The sequence below is a fragment of the Rhopalosiphum padi genome, chromosome 3 (assembly GCF_020882245.1).
Source record: "Rhopalosiphum padi isolate XX-2018 chromosome 3, ASM2088224v1, whole genome shotgun sequence".
In the NCBI taxonomy this organism is placed as follows: Eukaryota; Metazoa; Arthropoda; class Insecta; order Hemiptera; family Aphididae; genus Rhopalosiphum; species Rhopalosiphum padi.
The window spans coordinates 39,571,497-39,589,545 of NC_083599.1; the positions used below are offsets into that span (position 1 = coordinate 39,571,497).

Consider the following 18,049-nt stretch of genomic DNA (forward strand, 5'->3'; position numbering starts at 1 on the left):
AACTCCAAATATAAAATGTAATAACCACTATTGTCTGTTACATATAATTATAATACTTATTTTATCAAAAGCGAGGTTATAATGACGTGTCGAATACAACACGAGTTTTAAAAAGATATATATTGTATGCTAGTATAGCCATATACTAGGTATACTAGACACAAACAGGCTTTTACGTTTTTAAAATACTAGTGTTCAAGTTCTAGTAGGAATATAATTTATAAATAGCGAATAAAACAAAAATTAATATAGTGTTTGAAGGGCTTAAATTTGTTAAAAGTGATTATTATAAGTCATGCTTAAAATTAAATAACTTTAATTTTATAATCGACATAGCAATTGTAGGTAGATAATCATGAAAAAACTAAATTTAAATACTAAATAGACAAATATTGATCAATAGCTTTAAAATTAAAGCTCAGGAGATCTTATCCAAGTCCTGACGAAAATAATTCATAATATATTGGCTAAATCTGATATTCATAATATTCATTGTGTGAATTTCAAATAAACATTATATAGTTTTTTATTGTAACAGTAATATTTAGAAGTATTGAGTCAAGAAAAATTTTTTTTATAAATAATAAATCCAAAAGTTTTCCAAAATTATTTTGTCAGCTATTTGCAATAGATAGTGTACAATTAATAACAATATGAATACGTATTTCCTCCTAGTTTATTTTTTAACTTTCTAGTATACTATCGATACTGATATAAACGCATTCATTTATTTTAATCAAAAGTAGCTAAATCCTAAGGGCTGCGTACGAATTGATTCCCGGGTACCTATTTACCTACATCGATACCGTTGATTTGATCCCCGGGTCATTATATATTTTTTCAATATTTAATCAAATATTCAGCCTATTAGTGTAATCCAAGAGACACCACGAGGAGATTGGCTGACAAGTTTCTCAAAAATTTTGTTCTTTTTAGTTTTTTCATATTTTGAAAATCATTCAATTTTTATTTATCAATTATTTATTGTATTATTATATAATTTATTGTTTATTAAAAAAATTATTAGTCAAAAAAAATTAATACTTAGGTAAAAAATAAAAATGTAAAACACATTGTTTTTAAAAACTGGTATCTAGTAATAAGATAACCAATATACCGTGACATCACTTCTCTCAAAATACTTTGCTTTTCTCGGTTTTTTATGGATTTTCTAGTATCATTGCTCCTACATTTAATATATGTTTTCGACTGCACTTTAACAGTTCAATCTATTGGTATATAACAATAGGAAATCAACTCACATATAGTATATACCTCTTAATGGTCCGGGAATCAACTCGTACATATCTTTTAATGACCCGGGAATCAACTTAATACATAAAGTAGGTCTTGGGAATCAATTCACATACTACGATTTGAAGTGAGATAAATTTACATGGACTTTGAACGTACCATGTGCAAGAAACAGAAGTATGTCGATCTCTAAGATCAACTAGAGGGATGAAGTTTTCATTTTTTCAAGTACGATAAAAATAAAAATGGAACTTTAAAATAAATTTTAAATACAGATTTCAAAATATGACAAATGTTAAAGTAACTTTTGACTTATTTTTATTATCATCTAAAGAAGTTGAAAATGGTTATAACAATTTTTATTTTGTTGATTTCAAAGAAGTTTAAATTTAAACACAATATACACAACTTTGAGGTTATAAAACAATAATAGATACAATAAATATAAATTAAAGGAACGTACAATAAAAAAGAAATGGATAAATTTTAACAAAAAAAGGTCTAGATTATTATAAAATAACATATATATTGGTATTCATAAAACATGTTTGACAAAACCCAATATACATATTTTGTATTCTTTATTTTTCATAGACATAATTCTAGCTGAGGTATACAGTATAGGTACTCATATACCTTATACCTAATAGGTATAATATAAAAATTAACTATTTGGTAAAAATAAAAATATATTAATATAACTAAATAGACGGATATTATTACGGTCGGGGTAAATAAAAAATCTATTTAATTTTCTTCCTTATTATTTTATTTTCGATCTTGATATCAATTTTAACTACAGTAATTTATCATTGATAAACGCATAAACGTGTTTTGATTTATTATATTTATTATATATTATTTATTATATACCTATATTTATTATATGGGAAGTGTAAACTGTACAAAATTAGAACATTTTAATAAAATACAAATATTTTGACATTTTTTATAGTTTAAGTAAACAAATTGATAAATTATTAAGCAACGCAGTTTTATTGAACAATTTTAAATCTCAATACATATGACTAAACAAATCAATATTTTTTGATAATAACGTAAAATTAGAATGTTGTAGATGTTAGAGTTTAGGTCAAATTAGATTAAGTTTATTTTTTTTTACTGATTAAAAAGTAATTTAAATAATAATTATTTAATTTTTTGTGTTAGTTTTTTAATTTAATTTTTTCTAGAACCATAATAAATCATCCTCATTAGCAATTTCTAACGCTTCGATTTCATACAATGGAATGCGGCCTTATGGGGTCTAGTTTAAATTATATAATAATTGTGTAATGATTTTAGATTTAAGAATAATTTAATGATACATGAATAACGCCGATTATTTGTTTAGAAATTTTAATTTTAATAATTAATTTTTTTTTTAATTATATATTAAATCTGATAACATTTTGATATAAAATTACAGTTTAATGTAACAGAGTCTATATTTATGATTTATCTAGTAAAAAAAAAATCTGTAAAAATACAAAATGTACATATTATAGTATAATAGTTATAAATTTATAAGTTAAATTACTTATAAAAAAAAAATGTATATTATATAAATAATATCAATCCAGTCTTTTTGTTATTAAAAAATAAACTCAAAATTACTTTACTCCACAGTTTACTCACTAGGAGGTTATTATTTTGTTGAATTACCAAAAATATAAATCCTAAAATAATTTTACAATTGATTCGAGAATGCATTGTATAATTATCGGCGTAGTAGTTTTATATTTTTTTCAAAAAGTGTACTGACAATTGTCTTGTTCGCTCATATATCATAAAACTGGTTGTCCAACTGTATATAAATAAAAGTACCTGATCTTAACTTCCAAAGCTCTCTTATCCAAAGACCAAAATAAAAAAATTGACTTATTTTACTTTAAATATTAATTTAAAAAAGTAAAATACTATATTAAAATTAAACTTTAAAATAGTAATTTCGCGTATACGAATACAATTTCCAATTAATCATATTATTATATTATTTCTCAATTATTATTTTGCAGCTAGTTGGTTATTATTATTACGCTTTATAAATTGATAAAATATTAATGTTCTTTGATATCAGTTTTTAATTAACCGTAATTTATTAATGACTTTTGTAAATTAAATGGATATTTATTACCCGAACCGGCCGAACTTCGCGGGGCTTGTTTATGTGATGAAAGCTATAGCGCACTTACGTATATATTACCTATAATATAATATAACTAGCTCGTTTCGAATCCGTAATAATATCGCGTGTAATCGGACGAAGCGATAGAAAAATGACATTAAATGTAATTTATAATAACATAAATGTATAGGTATACGTGCGTAAATAACGATATAGTGCGCAATTATAATGATATGTGTAAATATATTACATATATATTTAGACGTACGAAATTATTAATTTCAATCGTATACATACGGTGCAGAGATGTGTGCGAATATCATTATCACAATGTACATCACTCGGCTGTGATGAGTATTATGAGTATATTATATTATAAATATATATATTATTATTATTATATTGTTTATTATTGTATGTACAATAATGTGTGAATTATGTACGTGTGTGTGTGTGTGTGTGTGTGTGTGTGTGTGTGTGTGTGTGTGTGTATGTATATAATATTGTCTCGCCGAGTAGTTCAAAGAATAACACACGTATATAATATTATTATAATGTAAAGCGGCAGTTATTTTCACCGCCCGAGGAATTACGCGCGGTGTGTCTGAGGGAAAACAATTTTTTTATTATTTTTTAATCATTGATTTCGTAAAGGAGAAAAAAAACAACAAAAAAACAAACCCCAGACATTGTAAATTCGCTGACGAATCGTTTGTCGAGTAGTCAAAGTTGCATTATGGGCGTTCTGCACGGCGGGTTTAACGTTACATGTTATGCATTATTATTATAATAAAAATAAAGAACTCATTTTCTTGGCGCTGTCCGTTCGACGGGCCTATTGTACAATGGTCGGCCGCAACACTACAGGAAATGACAACATCGATGCGTGTCCAATAAACGAACGTCTCGAAAATCGTATTTTGCTGACTGTTAATGTGAACGTCCGCATACATATTGTATATTATTATATAGATGTACAGTCGGACGTCTGTAATATTAAGTGTGTGTATATAATATACAGACATTATTAGCATAATATAAATATATATATATATATACATCGATATATATCGAGAGAGAGAGAGAGAGAGAGATAAAGAGAGAAAGATACTCACACTACAATGTGCCCAGTATACGGCGGAAAAGGCATGAAAAGAGAGACCGGAAAAAAATATTTTTTTCAATAAAAAATTATATTTTTTTCTTGTAATAATTACCGGTCGATTTTCTAAACGATTTTATCGCCTACGTTTTTTTATGGGAATATTTTTCGTGTATATAGTCATAACAAATAAGCAAACGTCAAATAATAATATATAATATGAATAGTTGTTACAATTTGTTATATGGCAATATCATAATCGGAGTGTACTACAGGTATATTATTATTATAACATTTTACATTTGCAGATTTAGGTTATAATTCTTGTAATATTACTATATCCTGCTATTAACCGTGATTATTTCATCGCAATTTGATACTGTTCAAAATTAAAATACTAAATATTCAATTATATACGATAATATGATACACACGCGATGAAATGTATACCAATACTATACACATTATTATCATGTAATAAATCCATAGATATAGATACAGGTCATACATTGCAGGGCGATTCTTTTATAACAATTAGCACTCATTATATTTAAAATCATTAATGTTTTTAAAGAATATATTGTTTTGCATCATTGGAAGTCATTATAAAACAGCATTTTGTAAAAAAATCTATGGTTTTTATATTTGTATCGTAATAATTTTTAAAGCTTAATACTTTTTTTTTAATAAAAGTAAACATTTTAAATTTCCTATTACAAAGCAAAATATTATACTAAAAATATCGATGTATAAAAATTGAATTATAAATAAGTATGTTATTAATCAGTTATAGGTATCTATTAAACGTTTATATGAGCAAAGCAGTGAGTTAGTTACCCCCTGTGTTGCTCCACAAACTGATAAAAAACTTATTAACTTGGTATTACTCGTTTTATTAAAATTTGTAAAATGTGATAATGTCAGATAAAAATTCTCAGAAAAATATCCTACTTAAAATAGGAAATTAAAAATGTACACAATTATTCAAAAAGTAAGAAACTTATAACGACCAAAAATGTTTCAAAAACTTTATTTTATAAAGACTTCAAATTATATACAAGTAAAATATTTCCATTTACATTAATTTTTTTTAAGTGACTTAACTTTATGGTTAACACTTAAATCTTTAAAAGCCAATTCGTGTTATATAATAGATGAACACAATTATTAAATCATGTCTAACAGAATTTCTATATATCAATACCAAAATAAAGGTAGATCGTAACTCGTAAGTATCATATTCATGTACAGGTATTACATACCGGGTAGTACTGTATTGTTGGTTATGTAATCTGCCAATTAAAATAAACATTTTTTTTTTAACATTTTGCAAAACATAATTATACTACAATTAAATCTTTCTACAATTACTTACAGTTTTAATATGATATATATTAAATAATCCATCATATGGCCGACAATTTATAATTATGAAAATAAAGTTTAAACATTATCTAAAAATTGAATTATTTTTACAACTATAGATTTTTAATAATATTTTTTTTTGAGAAACTAGATAGAAATGAGCTATTGATTTTAAAAATAAACAATATTTAAACTGTATTTAATTATTGGAAATACAAATTAATACCCGTTGTACAAACTACAAGTAATCATTTTTGAAGAAGAAACAATTCAATAGGCACATTTATAGAACTATTAAAACAATATAAATAGCTAATACTTAAAAGAAAATAACGAAAAAAATCTATAAAAATTTAATCATACATTTTTTTTTTACAAAAGTTGACTACAACGTGAAGTGTCAATAATACAAAAATGTAGGTAATAAAAACTAAATAAAAATTAGGTGGATATTATAAATCATTATATACCAACTGTGAAACAAATTTGTAGATAGCCGAATAGATTTATTATGACTGAAAACCGATTTATTTTTGAGGATTAGTGGGCCAATAATTAAGTGCTATAATGGCCTCATTAAAACATATAACGTCAGTTTTTTCAAAGTTCATAACTCAATGTTAAAAAAAAAAAACAGTTTAACGATAAATTATATTATACAGGTATGCGATGTACTACGATAAATTCAACAACACGTGTATTTTGTTTATTTTTTAATCTCTCGGAAAATTATTGGTTTAAATCCTTTAAAAAACACATTATATTTATGCATATTTAGTGAATAACTGAAGCAAATAATTGATGTAAAAAACATGTTGTTTTTTTGTAAAAGGAGGGATTACACGTGTTATAAAGTGTTATACCACACCACACCACTATATCGTTTATATTACGTGCGTATACATTAACACTATAGGTATTTATATATTATATGGCTTCTACAGTTCTATCGACACCCATTCGACTATTTGAGATTAACATGATATAAACTATATGTATACGACTGTACGAGATAAATTTAGATAATATGGCTCCTCGCGGGGACCGAATGGTTTTTGTACATTTGTTTTTTGCTTTTTGTTGTATTTACGGAAGATAATAATTTGACTTCAGTGTAAAGTTATTATTATTGTTATTATTATTAAACTAAACGGTTTTCGATTTTGCGATTTCTATTCTTCGAAATCTCTGCCCGTGGTCTTACACGTGCGCTTATATAACGTTGAGCGGAGTAACCGGATCTTCTATATAAATATGTAAGTTTAGCCAGACGAGAAGTACAATAACTTCCGATAGATTACGTGAGCGTATATTATAACTGCAGTATTCCGATTGATTGAAAAACGGTTTTTGTTCGGAAAATAAAACTGCAACTACTAACGCGGCGACACACCGCATTTACTCGACAATATCATAACATTATTATGCGTATATTATGATTAATTATTAAACTGGCGCGATTTCCAAATTGAAATTACCGATTGAATTTCCTGCTCTTCCCGACGAGCGACGTCGTCTCATATCATTTACATGCACATTATACATCTTATGTACATATACTTTTATAATAACGCGCGCGCGTACCACCGTCGCGTATCATTTGCGTCTATGCTGCACTCAGATCTCCACACAGTCCACGACCCTTTCTGCGCCGATAAAAGAAAACTATAATAACGTTCTGGTTTTATAATATTATTCATCGTCGGTGACGACGACGACGGATGCGCTAGACCCCATGGCTGTTTCGCTTGTGTAACGATACTGTATGTATACACGAAACGTATAATGCGTATTATTACATATTATAATATTTTGACACCGGCACGCGACGGGCTGTGCCATTGTACGATTCGTTTTTATTGGTCGTTTCCCTTTATTTATGTGTATTAGGTCGTCTTTACCCGTACAATTATCACTATTATACGAACCCGAGTACAGTATATTATGATAATAATACTATATGGTGTCGGACAACGGAACGTAATTGTTCGCACGCGTTCTTTTACCCGACGACGTCAGAGCGAATGCATAAATAACGATAATGACGATGGTCTACAACATTGTATATGTGAATTTTCTGTTGTCTGCGTTGACTAAATATTTACAATATCGACCACACATTTTTTCGATCGTTTTCGATTATTTGAACTGTATCGTTCCGGTTATTTTTTATACTTTTTTTTTTGTATGTATAATAAATCATATAACAACTCATTGTCCGTGTTATATACGAGTAAACACGTTAGCTGCTGCAGTAACGTGTGTGGTAAAAAATACTGAATTCGCCTTGTCGTGTATCCCTCAGTCGAGTATACTCATTATAGGTACCTATACCGAGGTATATAAAATGCATTAATTGAGTATTCTATTCGTATATTTTGTATATTTAATGCAATTATACCAAATGTTTATTTTTAGAGATAATCTGCAAGTATTAAAGTGCTTAAACTGAATTATATTTTTGTCATTCAAGTAGATTTGTATTACACGAAGAAACCCGATTCTTTTTTATGAGAGCATAAGTAGGTACACCTATGTGTTGTAATTGTCGAGTTTGAGTATACACGTTTAAATATATGCCTGTAAATATATAAATATCAAAATATCAAATTATAGGGAACCCCCGACACTCGTATATTATTTTTTAATATAATTCTAGAAATTTAAAGTAAATCGTTAATTTAAAATTAAAACTTTAAGCCTACAAAGTATTTCAGCAGTAATTATCTAACTCTAATAATTATGAATGTATATTAACATTTAACAATGTCTGTTTGATTTAATTATGTCAGTTGGATTATTTTAACTGTCATTTACGAGACGTATTTATTAGTGTTTAGTGTTTTCTTCGTAAATTTTTTGAAAGTCCTTCTTATTTGCGAAGGGGTCGATTTGATTTTTGCCCGTACTCGTACAATACAATACGGTCTGACTAGTTTGTTAATAATTAAACAGTGCGGAAATGTATCGGGATGGGAAAAAGGGTCGTCGAGCGCGTGGGCCCGCGAAGCCGTACGACGAGGTGCTGAAGCCTTGTTCGTAAATCGCGTTAAGCACACACTTTCTAGTATAATTTTTCACACACTGACGTACACGCCTGGACACGGCGTAATATTCCTCGCCAATGTGTCCAAGTACGCACACCCGGAAAACGGTCGCGTGAGACTATATCGGCTTTTACTTGTAAGGCATTCCGAAAAAAAAAAAACTCTCCATACCCGTCGTTGCGCACATCGAGGGTAAAGCGAGGGGATAAAGTCGTATAATATATATAAAATAAAATAAAAAAATACCGTCTGGTTGTTTTTCTTATGATAAGAAGGGATAAGTCCAAATATGCAATCATGTCACCGTAATGGCGGAGAGCTTATGTCTATAATACAACAGCTCAGATAAAAAATCGACTAAATAATATGGGCGAACGGATATAAATATGACCGAGTAAAAACCTGATTTAGTGATATGTTTCAATTTGATGCGTAATTAATAAAATTATTTCCAGGTCGATTTAATAGTTTATTGTTATATTCATGATACAATTTAGTATTTAGTATTTAGTAAAAACTAATATGTAATCATATATAAATAGATATATATATATGTGTATTTTTTTGACAATTAACAACGAAGTCTCGGAAGAAATAAGGAACTTAAGTTATCTTATCGAGTGGGTATATCAAATTTATTGTTCCTTTAAAAAATACAATTATGTTTTAAAAGTACTGATAATAAGGTATATGTTTATTTTTAATATAGTAATAATAACAAATTATAAAAAAAAAAAATTTAAAACCTTTTTTAACTAATATGTACAACTTAACAATATTCAATTCTTACGGATTAAAAAATCATCCAATATGCAGAACGCTTAACTAAAAATGTTCATTATTATTTTCTGTTAGTAAAAAAATTACTCAAATATTAATTATTGGAATTTTTAAATATACTTAAAGATCATAATTTCTAATTCTTGGGATGGATTTTTTGTACTATCGACGGAGATCCTGTAGTGAACTCGTGTTTTTAAATAAGAGCTAACTTTTATTAGTTATTAAAAATTGTTTGTAGATAATTTTTTTAAAAATGTTGAACATATTCAAAATTTAAATGAGTAGTTTTTCAGTTATTAAAATGTTAAATTTAGTCCTTATAAATAATTTTATACAAACATTAAAATATATATTATATATTGAATTAGTATATTTAGTATAATATTCGAAACATTTTTACAAATAAAAAATGTTAATATTCGTATTAATTGGTAAAATATTCAAATAAATTGTCATGGACCTATTATTTTTGGTAGCACACTAGCACATAATAAATAACTCAAAAACTACTTTTTCAAATGTTGATTCTGATAATCAAAATGTTTCATTCAACAATTTAAAGAAAAAAAGTAGTCTTTATTTAAAATACAAAAAATTTAAAAATATGGCCTTTAACTTTATTTAAAAATTCAAAAAAATCAAATTTTGAATAATTGCATTATTAAAGAAATGGGGGGGGGTATGCTTAGCGAATCACCCTATATATGCATAATATTTATTATATCGATGATATTGTATGTTTAAGTATTGTAATGAAATATAATTCTATCAGTTAGTTATAATATAGGTTAGTGGTTGGTGTGACGTCAGAAAACGAAAGAGGGTTATTATTAAACACGTCCCCGTCTATAAAAATATTTTATTGACCTCAAGACCTCTATGTTTGCCCTGTTTATCTCATATTGTCACAAAAAAAATATTACTCGTAACATGTTTATTATACAGTTATACTCTATAACTAACAAAAATGTTTATTTGTCAACATTTCGATAAATGTTACAAGGTATTTAATAAGCATGAGCTTTTAATAATGTTTACGAACACACATTAATTATATTTATATATTACTTATACTCTTCTTAATTAATTTAAATTAAATTAAAATAATAATAATATTATTTTTAATTATTTTTTTTCATTACATATACCTAATGAAGATAATAATAATATATAATATGTACTATACTTCAAACCATTGCTATTTTATTTAATAGTTAAATTATTGCCAATTACCTGATATTTTTTTTAATTGAACAAACTAAACATAGTGATTTATATTAGGTATATGCTGGTTAAATGGTGGATAAAGACATAACAAATAAACATCATAGCCTTAATTACTAGCCACATATTATGTTAAAAGTTCTAACGAAATCACTAAACGAAACCAAATATAAATTAAATTATTTTCAACAAAATCAGTTATAACATATATATGTATAATTTTTTACTTAGTTTTTATGTTCCGTGCGTGTTAGTGTGGAAACTAAAATGATTTTACAACGGTGTGTTTTTTTGTCTACAAAATCGTTTTGAGGTAGTGATTTAAAGAACTCTGAAAGACCCAATATCGATCAGGAAGTAAGATACACTGCAGTTGGTACTTTAGACGGGTCATTGTTGTAAATGTCTAAAGCAGTTTACACGAAAAAAATATTACAATTTCGTTAAAATGTCGCGATTGAAAACACTTTAGAAGAACGTACTTAGTTTTATCCCAAGATGTGATATAACATTTTTAATTTATAATATATGAAATCGACTTCATAATTTAGAAATTTGTATATTGTATATATTTATATGTATTATACTATTGTGTAATATTATAGTTGGAGAAGAAGAATTTATGTAAAAAAAATTATTATACATATTAAATTAACAGGTTAATTGTAAAAACAATAAAATAGCTGTTACTTGTTATGAAGATAACCTATACTATTTTCTTAGTTGATTTAAAACAGAAAAAATAAAAACTGTTATTGAAATATTTCTTAGTTAATATTAATATTTATATGTATTTATGATAATGATAATTTTGACCTAGACCCATTCGTCCATTTAAACATAAAGTAATAATATTACAAGTACTTTAGTATATAGGTATATTAGGTATGTGGTTAAGTGTTTAGTGATAGCTAAAAACAATATAGTGACAGCTGCCGAAAAATGATAATACGATTCATGATCAATTGAAATTAGATTTAAAGGGTCACATTTTGAGTGATAACATTTAAATTTACGGTACATTGTTAACTGATAAAATTTTACCTTGTATATTTACTACATAATTAATCATGCATTTAAAAAAAAAATATTTTTTATAATTTATTATTATCAGCATTTTAATATTTAAAAATCAATAATTCATTATGAACCAAAAACTAGCAAATAGTTTTAATTACTGCAAAAGTAATTTAAGGTAACATCAAATTATTATGATAACATCGTATGACCTAATCTTTAAAAAAAAATCAAATTAAATATTTTTTAATACCATTATAGTTAAAGAATTTAAAACAATTATTATCCCATTACATTTTGATTTTTTCAAAAAATTGTAAAAAGTAACCGAGTCTGTTATATTCCTATAAGAATCCATTATTTTATAAATTAAAAAGTACTGGAACAGTGGTTTCTGTGTTGGACAGTGTCGTCTCGGGTCGTTCGTTATGGCAATAATTCATTTAAATTATGTACGTAGGTATGGGGTAGGTTGTTCATGGGTGTATACTATAGCATATCCAATACTGTTTGGCCCAGTTAATAACCATTTTCAAATATTTTTTTTAAACCTATATTTTAATATTATAGATATAAATAAGTAAATTAATTAAACTGAATAATTAAAAAAACTAGATAGTTCGTTCTGTATGATTTCAATAAATTAAAAATGGAATTATTATATTCCACAAGGTTTCTAATTTCATTATGACTTAAAATATAAAAATTAAGTACAGGAATACATTTTAAAAATCACATTTATTAATAGGTAATTAAGAAAAAATGTTTTGGTTTTAATATTAATTTGGGTCAAACAAACTGTACATTAAGGATCGGGTTAGTTTTTGTTACTTCATGCTTATTCATAATATACTAAAAAACTTTAATCGATTTTAACTAAAGTTGTCTAGGCATATTGATTATTATATAAACATGATATTATTGTTTAAACAAACCTTAGTTAATGTAATAATTTATTGAAAAGCGAATTGTTTTCGATTTGTATTTGATAACATTTTTAATTTAATCAACAGTATGACTAGTATGGATTATTTTTGGTGGAAGAGAGAAGTAAAAGTAAAAATTTCGTAGTGTTTTGTAAGTATTATAATTAGGGAAATTTTATACCGAATATCAATTTTTATTTTTTATTATAATTAAAAAATAAATAATTGTAATGACTTAAAACTTACGCCAAATATTTTTATTTGATTTTTTTAGAAATAACAAAAATTTTAAAATATTTTGAATTTTTTGAAATGCGAGTATTTATAAGCATTTAAAATGTATAACTTTTTTTAGTTTTTATTCGATTTATGTATGTTGCGTTTTTATTAGTAATTAAAATGTTTACCTTTTCTTACCTAGAAATCTATAAATATTAAAAATAGAATTTAATAGAAATCTTTTTAAAAATATTTCAAGTTTAAATTCTTATAAATTAATTAATAACTACCCTCGAAAGTCAAAATAAAAATATTAAGCATTTTTTTCTCTACTGACCTATTGTAAATACAATTCAAAAAAATAACACTATTTTTTCATTGTAAAATCAATAATATTATCGTTCCATTCAGAGTATAAAAAGTAGACAATTCGACAATTATAGAATTTACTTTATTTTGAAATTTATCCTTATAAAGTAGCAATATTAATAGGTACACTAAAATTATTATTTTAAATAAAATTTTAAAAAACGAAATAAATGGGTGTAAATGTATTTATTATCTTTATATATTATTATTTAATATAATTTAATAAAAACTATTTTCTGTAAATTATTTTTAAAAGTTCCCTAAACTAATTGAATAATTAAGCAACAACTCAAATTACCCAAAACACATTTTTAATTAAATTAAATAAATAAAAATAACCTTTTCTGCAATATTTATATGGTATATATAATTTATTTGTTTTTCAACAGATAAAAATAATATTTAATAAAATAAAATATTATATACGTATTAATGCAATATTTAAATAATCAAAAATGAAAATGAATTTATCTTCAATCTATAGTATTCTGATTATATGTAAAACATATATATTATTATATATTTATAGTATTTATGATAAACCTTTATAAAGTAATAATTATTAAAGTGAAATTAATGAAAATTGTTACCTTTCATATTTAAAAATATAAAATAATTTGTTTTTACCAAACATTATGGTGTTATTATTTTTAGAAGACGTTAGCGACTGTTGGTTGTTGCCGCTTTTTTTTTATTAAAAGAGAAGGGGAATACCCCCTCTCCAAGAAATAAACAGACCCGCGTTATGTAACCACCCGTGTGCACTGCAGTGTAGTGATAATGACCCCGTCACATTAATGACTAATATACATTTTTTTGGAGACCTGTCGCTTAATTACCTAATGTCTGATAATATTACGAAAAAAAAAAAATGCAACTACGATTTTTTTCATACATTCCAACAATAAACTATTTAAATATTATTATAGTTACTTACTATAAGTTCAATGGAGTTTCTTAGTTAATTCGCCATTTCAAGTTGCCATTGAAATAACATTGCAATAAAATACGTTCTAGGAGCACACTATTATAATTATATATACACAGAATTAACACACTTTGTACACAATAATCCGCGAATGTATGTATTAGAAGTGTTTCATAACAGTGACTCAATTCGCTTTTTTTTCTTTCTTTCTTGTTTTTTTTTTTTCTAATCGGCAGATATGCGCTAATATAATAAATAAGCGCATAGAATATTTTGGCAGATAAGGCGTACCTAACGCACAGTGTGATAACTATGTAACATCTAATTACTATGCGGAGTGCAATAAAGGTCGGGCACGTGCAACGTGCATATTTTAATGACGTAATTGATAACATTTTTCTTGATAATTTTTATTTTTATTTTTTCGGAAGTGAAGTTCGTTTTGAAAATTGTTTCTTTGCCATAAATAATAAGCCTATTTAATAAATGTATATGTGTATAATAATTGGCATGGTTGCCTAACCTTATCAATCCGACTTGCCATAAATTGGCCGCAAACGAATTTAGCCTGTACGAACGTACAGCTTACATACCGCAGCAGCGGTGTATGTTGGCTTATCATCACCTTGTATATAGCACCTATCGGTGCTTTCAATTTGTATATGTACCGCCGTTTGAAATTATTGAACATTAAGTAGGTACCTATATCGGCGGTGATGTGGTTATTGTTTTTAGTGTTTACTGATTGTAGATCACGCCACAGCAGTAGCTATTAGTGTTATTTTACGTGTTTAAATGATGGTTATTATTTTAACCATAAAATTGGGTTTACCTAATAACCGGAGACGGCTATATAACCACAAAGTTAAAATAAAAAAAAAATTAAAGTTCGTAGGCTCGATATTAATTAATAACGGTTGGGTGAACAACCTATACTAAAATTAATAGCGCTCTTGAATTATCGGGTTGAAGTACCGACAGATAGCATCTATTAGAGAGTGTTACAGATTATATTTCGCATCGAATTATATTTATACATATTATTATTGTCGATCTATACGATTTGTTATACACGTAAATTGTAATAATAACGAAGTGTCCTACGCAACTAAAACGGTATATCGGTATAAGTATAAAATCTTGTATTAGAAATCAATACGAAAATGGATATACAATCTGTAAAATGAAAAACAATAAGTAAATTTGATGTAGGATATTACAAACAACTGTACGACGTGTTATAAGAAGGTGCCCAGTGACAACACTACTGCTAAGTTAAAGTTTTAACTAAATTTAGTCGAGAGTGATCTATGGTAGTAAGTGCTAGGCTAGGTAAGTACACATAAAAATATAATAGGTTAATGACTCATTTCCAAGCTCACTATAGATAAAAACCAGAGCAAAAAGGTCTCGAGGTCAAAACCGAGATAAGTCAAATGCTAGTTGTAAATATCCCTTAACACATTTTAATATATTTGTATGTACAGAGTGATTTTCTAAGCATGCTGATTAACATTTTTTCCTTTAACAATGGATTTATTCAAATAATGATCTTTGTAATTTTTAAGTACACTTAATTTTTTCAATTATTTAGATTTATTACACCATTCAAAGGAGTATCGAAAGACGATTACATTTTGTTCAAATGAGAATGAACCATTTTTACTCTAAATTGTGAAACGGTTAATTATTAACTAGCCATTATTAAAGGAAAAAGTGAAGGGTGAGTATGCTTGATGAATCATCCTTTAGTCTTTATGTACAAAATAATATGAACAGGTTCTATTGAAACCCATACATTTGCATATAATTCTATTATGGAAATACAATGGTACCTATGTGTAAATTATATTAAATAGAATTTTTTTTAATTTTAATTTTTACATATCTATATATTATACTACCTATATGGCTATACTGTCTAAGAAATTTTAAAAAGCAAAATATTTATACTAAAATGTATATATTATTCATCTATATTTTATCATATTTAGATTTAATGCCGAATTCGGTAATCTATAGAAATCGTACAGCAAAATACTTTTTTTCATCTAATAGGTCGATGGATTCTCTATTTAGACAACCTAATACATAGTTCTAAAATGATTATCACTTAAATTTAATAGTAATGAGTTGTATTTAAATTCTGTTAGTAGGATTTCTGTTTGTGTAAAAAAGCACCTTTATAGAAATTCATAAGTATTTGCTTTTTTGTTAATAACTTAAGCTTTTGAATCTTGATAAATAATTATTAGATATGATGGTATATGTACATAATAGTTACTATACAGGATGACTATTTTATTGAACAATACTCATTATTTAAGATCTATTAATATTTTTGAAAATATTTTTCTTACATAACTTACAGTCAAAATAAAAAAAACAATTATGTTTGTTTATTTTATCATTATATTTTTCGTTTTTAGTTTTTTAAATAATAATATACATTTCTGATTTTATATTTTCTGAAGCTGAATATTTTTTAGAGTATTTCGATATGTAAAAATCGAAATTCAGACGAGTAGTTTATGAGTTACAAGACAAGTACTCAAAGTTTTAGTGAGCAGAGAAATAGATTAACATTTTGTGGGGTATCCCCATACCACTCCGCTCAACTAAACTTTAAATATATTTTAAAATAACAAGTGCGATAAAAGAATCACTCAGTATAATATAAATACATATATAGATTATTATTATGATTTAATAGTTGTAAATTAAAATAGCATACCTATACCATTGTAGGTACTTCACATAAGCAGATCTTCAAATAATTTTAACTATCACTTTGTATAATATTTTATTATATATATACGAATATATGATATGATATTAAAAATTTAAAATAATAAAACAGTGGTTTATCACTCACGTGGTTGAAGTATAAAGTAAGACATTTTAACACAATATAAACTATGATATTATTATGACGTTGAATTGAGTTAGGCAAAAATGATCGACTGCGTTTGTATATTTAGTTTAAGTATTTATAATACACTGATACTATACTTGCATGTAAACACACACATATATATATATATATATATAAATGATGTACACAAATCAATTTATAATTGAAATTTACTCGCTTTTATAGAAGTATATAAATTATATTGACCTATATAATGTTTTGTGCGTAAATTCGCACAGCTCTATTATATTACGGTTGAAATGTGTATGAACACGCCTGTCCCGATAACCACTATATTATGTATAATATATATACAATTGCTTAATACTATTACATAAGCGGGGCGTTTGTATATTATCATTAACAGTTTAATCAAATTCACACGAGATACGTTTCAACTAATTTATCTAGAACATTTTCAATTTACACAGATTTGTCACAAAATTGTCTAATAAACTAACTCTGTGGTACGTTTTACACCACGTACATTTTTTTGAATTTATTTTGCTTATTGACTAATTATTAATTTTTCTATAAACGACATTTCACTGATGTGTAGAATATACATATTATAATATTATATTATTATTATTTTTTTTTTTTATCGAATTAAAATTGTATTTAATAAATTCGCATATCGAATCTTATCTTAGTTTTTATTATAATAGGTACATGTACGGCGAATGTGAACTTTGAGTATTGTTTATTAAACTGTAAAATTGTAAAGGAATACTCGGTGGTTTGATCGTTAAATAGTTGGATGTGTATGGTAT

At 25.9% G+C, this 18,049-nt stretch overlaps 1 protein-coding gene across 4 annotated transcripts in view; it reads right to left on the reverse strand.

The window, feature by feature from the left end:
* LOC132926206 (protein tweety) overlaps positions 1–17,323 on the reverse strand; it is a 50,470-nt gene extending 33,147 nt beyond the window's left edge. For 2 of the 4 annotated variants that reach the window (XR_009661390.1, XM_060990545.1), the window contains exon 1: positions 14,372–14,548. The gene's annotated coding sequence lies outside the window, so the exon portion shown is untranslated. The other 2 variants (XM_060990547.1, XM_060990546.1) reach the window with 2 other exon arrangements.
* Between the last annotated feature and the right edge of the window lie 726 nt (positions 17,324–18,049).